Here is a 6005-nt window from a genome sequence, read left to right as displayed (position 1 = left end):
CACACCAATATTACCAGTAGTGTTGGTATTCAAATTCAGGTTCTTGAAATTCGGAAACCCAAATTGCCTGTAACCACACTTAATTACTCAGACATGTGGACAGGGTCAGGGGGAACTCAATTATTTACGCTTCACATCACTCACATGAAGTGCAACGTGCAGCACTTATACGGTAAGAACTTCCCCTGGCCTTGTCCACTTGTCTGGATGCTGAAGTGGTGATAGGCCAATTCGTTGTTTTTTTCAGAGTTCAACAACCCGAATTTGAACATCAACACTAATTACTGGTGCTAGCACCAACAGACTGAAACAGTTTATTTCGGCACCCGGGATTCAGCGCTGAGCGCTGAAGCTGGGCACCAAAGCGATGCTCTGCTGTGCGCCCCGCGTAACAGTCATTCGGGGCTCCGGCAGTTGCCAGACCCTGAATTACATCTCTCTCCGAATTGCTACAACTCGGAGTGGGAGTTTAGCGGCTGCAGGGAGAGCTATCATTCCACTCGTCCTGCACTAAACTGCCCGATGAGATGTACCCCCAACAGACTACCCTGCATTGCGCTATTAGTGTGATCACCGCTACATGAGTAATGCCAGCTTTGCTATAGTAATGTGCTTTAAGCAAATAGCATTATGCACTTTACCACAGCAATGCTCATGTTGACCCTGTACCTGGGGTCACGCTAATTGCATAAGTTGCTGTGCTCTGCTGGTGTTGCTATCAGCATTATTACCATGTACTTCCTGCACACAGCAAATTTAATGGACAACAGCACACTGCCTGCTGGATGTGGTAGTTTGATGTTAAGTATAGTTTCATTTTTTAACAACTGTATTTCTTGATGCTCTTTGTAGACAAAAGAAGGATCCGCAAACCAGATTTGGTTGATGTGAAGAAAAGTCCGTTAATTATTGAACAAATCCACAAAACAACGTGCAATAAAATCACAGAATCAACTGACGCGTATCGGGCTTACCATCTGCCCATAGTCATAGTTAAAATTGAACCTATTAAGGGGACGGCTATATATAGGTGGAAGGAGAAAAACTCCACCCCAAACTCTCAATAGCCGAATCCTTAAAGAAACACTACACACAATCAAAAACATATAAATCGTTATTCAAAATAGACAAGATGGTACAAAATATATATATATATTTAATGCTCTTTGCATGTAACTAATCATGCAGAAATATAAGGGTTAAAGGGGTGTCACTGGACAGAAAGTACTTTAGTGAGTGCATACAATTGTACAAAATTTACTGACTCTATGGTTTGAGAAAAATTGGCTCTTTGGGCTTACAAGTGTTTATAATAACATGACAGTTTTGATTAATACATTGACAAGTAAAGTGCAAGTCCAACCTGCATAAAATTAACATACAATTTGATTTAGCTAAAAACTATTAGTATATTCTTAACCATTTTTAATCACTACATCATAATGTGAAATTAGGGAAATGCGTTTTTAATATTAACCTTCTTATTTTCCTGAATTGTTTTATTAGTTTTTACCTTTTTTCTTCTCTGTTTCCTCCTTTCTTTAAAGTGGAACTCCAATGAAAATAATGCCATAAAAAAAGTGCTTCATTTTTACAATAATTATGTATTAACCACTTCACCACTGAGGGGGTTTACCCCCTGACCACCATAGCAATTTTCACCTTTCAGCGCTTCTTCCATTCATTCATCTATAACTTTATCATTACTTATCACAATTAAACGATCTATATCTTGTTTTTTCCACCACTAATTAGGATTTCTTTAGGTGGGACATTATGCCAAAAATTATTTTATTCTAAATGTGTTTTAATGGGAAAATAGGAAAAATCTGGGAAAAAATTAATTATTTTTCAGTTTTCGGCCATTATAGTTTTTAATTAATGCATGCTACTGTAATTAAAACCCATGAAATGTATTTGCCCTATTGTCCCGGTTATAAAACTGTTATAAAATTGTCCCTATCACAATGTTTGGCGCCAATATTTTATTTGGAAATAAAGGTGCATTTTTTTCAGTTTTGCGTCCATCCCTAATTACAAGCCCATAGTTTATAAAGTAACAGTGTTGTACCCTCCTGACATAAATATTTATAAAGTTCAGTCCCTAAGGTAACTATTTATGTATTTTTTTTATTGTACATTTTTTTATTTTTTTTTAATTACAAAAAAAAAAAATGGGAGTGTGGGAGGTAATGAGTTAATTTTTTGTATAAAAGTAATTTATTTGTATGTGAAAAATGTGTAGGGTGTAGTTTTACTATTTGGCCACAAGATGGCCACAGTAACTTTTTGTTTTAATGCGACCTCCAAGCGTCCTTCCGGAAGCTTGGAGGAAGTACTTGGAGGCTGGGTAAGATCACAATGATCGCGCTGCCCATCGGAGAGCAGCGGATCATTGCGGGGCTTAGATCAACGAACGGGAATGGATTTTCCCGTTCATTGATCTCCGGGCGAGCGGGCGGCGGCGTGTTTACTAGCGGCGGGTGGCGTGTTTACGAGCGGGAGCGCGGACAGTGGCGGGAGTGCGCAAAGTACGGATTTCTCCGTCCCTGGGGGTTAAAGGATGGAAAAAGGGACAGAGAAATTCGTACGTGTGGGGGGAAAGTGGTTAATTATTTAGTCAGTGTTTGCCCATTGTAAAATCTGTTAAATCTCTGATTTACATTCTGACATTTATTACATGGTGACATTTTTACTGTTGGCAGGTGATGTAGCTGCTGCATGTTTTTTTGGCAGGTGGGAACAGATGTAAACAGCTATTTCCCACAATGCAACAAGGTTCACAGACAGGAAACTGCCAGGTGTACCACGGTCCTCAGAGTTTCTTGTGGGAGGGATTTCACCATAATATCAGCCATACAGCGCCCCCTGATGGTCTTTTTGTGAAAAGAAATAGATTTCTCATGTAAAAGGGGGTATCAGCTACTGACTGGGATAAAGTTCAATTCTGGGTCGGAGTTTCTCTTTAACCTTTTGAATGGCTGTTTGTTATTCACCGACAGCACAAAACACCGAAAACACCTACCTAACATCTCACTTGTGTTAGTGCAAGCTCTATTCTTTGTGAATTACTTTTATGCTGTGTTTACCTCACAAGGCAGTAATTTACTTCACCAATTGGTAACATTCGTTTTTTATGCAGTAACAACCTTAGTGAATTGACATTCAGAGGCGGATCTGGAGGCGTGCACATGGGGCTCCTGCTATAGGCGCCCCTTGTCACTCACCTCCCAGGGGGGCGCATGAAGTGAGCACATCAAACCCTCCCTCCCAGCCAGATCCAAGCACTTCCTGGCTCCTTCGCATGACAGCGAGCACAGTACAGTAGTAGGAGACCCTTTTACAGTGCTGTGCTGTGTCCCATTCACTGACCTGCTGCTTAGTTATAGCCCTGCTAAACTTCGGCTCCGCTCGCATCCCTCTTCTGATTGGATGCATGGAGCCCTGCTGCTGCCGCTGGGGCTGATGGGGGCTGGAGAGAAGAGGAGAACAAGAGTCTGTGTAGATGCAGCGGCTGGAGTGACGCGCTGGCAGAGACAGAGAGTGATTACATCTGAAAGAAGCTGGTCGCTGCTTTATTCCCACATTCAGAGGGAAAACCTGCAGCATTGGGCTCAATGAGAGGATCGTTGTCTCCCTACTGTGAGCAAAGCTGTGATAAGCTGACAGTGCTGTTAGCCCAAGTATGTGAAGTTCCCGACAATTTAGATAAGAAGTTTACTTTCCTTTCATGTTCAGTTCTCTCTCACACCATGTGCTCTCCTGTCTCTGCCCTGCTCATTGAAGCATGTTGGTGGTGTGTTATACATGTCCCTGCTAAACGGGACTAGTGAAGACTAAACTCCCAGTCTGTCCCTCCTGTTTCTCTACTACTTTATCTCCCACCCTTCTTCTCCTGTGTTTTTTCCTCCCTTTTTCCCCCTCTCTTTTGTGTCTACCCCTCTGCCTGTCCCACATGTCTCACTCTCCATTTCCCCATCTCACTCCCCCCTCTCTCTGTTTCTCTCTTACTCTATTGTTTCCCCCTTAAAAAGGACTTTTAAGTGAAGTATATCTGGCTAGTTTATCTTACCTGGGGCTTCTTCCAGCCCCTTGGAATCATGTGCACTCAGTGTCATTCCGCACTGCCACCGTTCAGCCACTGTCCCCCTCCAAAATCTGGCTGAGCCCACCACTTGCGGGCCAGGACACATGCCCTGTCCCCACCTCTTCGATCACGCTCCCATAGCTGGGAGTGTTCTATGCATGCACAGTAGCAATTTTTACTTACTGCGCAAGCAATTAATGCTCCCTGCAATGGGAGTGCGATGGACAAGGCACGTGGCACAGGGTCGCACATACAGCTTTCAGAGGGGCAGAGGGGCTGAATGGAGCAGCACGGAATGAGACAAGGGACCAGAAGGACTTCAGGAGGCCAGAAAAGGCCCCAGGAAAGTAACTGACAATATTACATTCTCTTAACATTTTTCTTTAAGGTGGCCACTAAATTACTAATGGTTCAATTTCCTCAACAATTAACTGTCTGAAAATCGCCCACAAGCGATTGATCAGGGAAACTGGAATCGATTTCCATGATCGGATTGGATCTAGCATATTTTAATTTACCATTGGTGTTCCCGGCCAATTTTCAGCCATTCATTCAGGAAATCGGACCATTAGTAGCCGTCTTTAGTTCCATCGCTCCCTCTGCCCACCCCCCTGGACATCTTCTGCAGCACTTTAGTACGTAGTCATGTCATTGACTGTCCTCAGAGGAGCTGACAATCGAATACTACTGTAGTTATAGTCTAATATCCTACCATATTACTATGTATTTATAAAAGCACTGACGTGCTGCAGCACTTCACAGAGAACAGTCATATCACTGGCTGTCTTCAGAGTAGCTCACAATCTAATCCGTACCATAGTCTAATGTCTTGGGGAGGGGCGCAAGTTTCAGTGTTTGCCATAGGCGCAATTTTACCTAGATACGCCACTGTTGACATTCCACAAAATATTCAGTAAAATCAGTTGCTTCTTTCTTTACCACATGCGGTAATGATTTGTGAATTGAAGCCATAAAATTGCAAAATGACACTGACATAAGTCTAGCATTTTACTGAACAATCATGTATTCTTACTTTAAAGTGAACCTTAACTAAACAAAAAAAAATGAGTTTCACTTACCTGGGGCTTCTACCAGCCCCCAGCAGCTGCCCTGTGTCCACGCCGTCCTTGAACGATGCTCCGATCCCCCACTGTAGCTAAGTTTCATTTTTAGTGACTGGCCAGTCGCTGAATCACTGCGCCTGTGCGGCCTTGCGTGGTGGACTTTCTCTTCCCTGTGCAGGACAGTGACATAAGCGAGAGCGAGGACGCGCATGGCCAGGGCTGCGCAGGCACAGTGGCTCGAAAATGAAACTTAGCCACGGCGGGGGATCGGAGTAGCGTTCCAGGATGGCGCAGGCACAGGGCGGCTGCAGGGGGTGGTAGAAACCCCAGGTAAGTGAAACTCTGTGTTCTACAGGCATGGATCATGGCATAGAATCCAAACAAAGATGCAAAGAGCAATGACTATCTACAAAGAATATAACCCATATTGTCTATTTTTTTTCAGTACAGGGATCTTGTTCAACTACTGCTAAAGAACTACAAGAATCTATTGCAGTGTAAGTTTGTCTTCTGTTTAACCTCCCTGTCAGTAATCCTGAGCGACGCTCAGGCTAGCCGCCGGGAGCTCTATGTGGAGTATTGGGTGCTGCGGGAGCTTTTACTCACCTCCCAGGGGATCCAGACATCGGTAGCCGTTATCCTTCCTGTCCTTGGATGCTCTAAATCTCTGGTGAGATTGCCATCATTCACCTCACCAAAGTTACAACGCCACCTGGAGAACAGAGGTAAAATTGCAGCACTGGAGCCCAGGGAGGTGAGTGAGAGAAGGGACTGCTGCTGGCGTTCTGGCGGCATGATTTGCTTTCCTGATTTTAGGGTCTGAAACCTTTTAAAAAGACCCTAAAATCTGGAAA

The sequence above is a fragment of the Hyperolius riggenbachi genome, chromosome 6, assembly GCF_040937935.1.
Source record: "Hyperolius riggenbachi isolate aHypRig1 chromosome 6, aHypRig1.pri, whole genome shotgun sequence".
Classification (NCBI taxonomy): Eukaryota; Metazoa; Chordata; class Amphibia; order Anura; family Hyperoliidae; genus Hyperolius; species Hyperolius riggenbachi.
The sequence above is the reverse complement of the archived record's forward strand: the minus strand, read 5'-3'. Positions refer to the sequence as shown.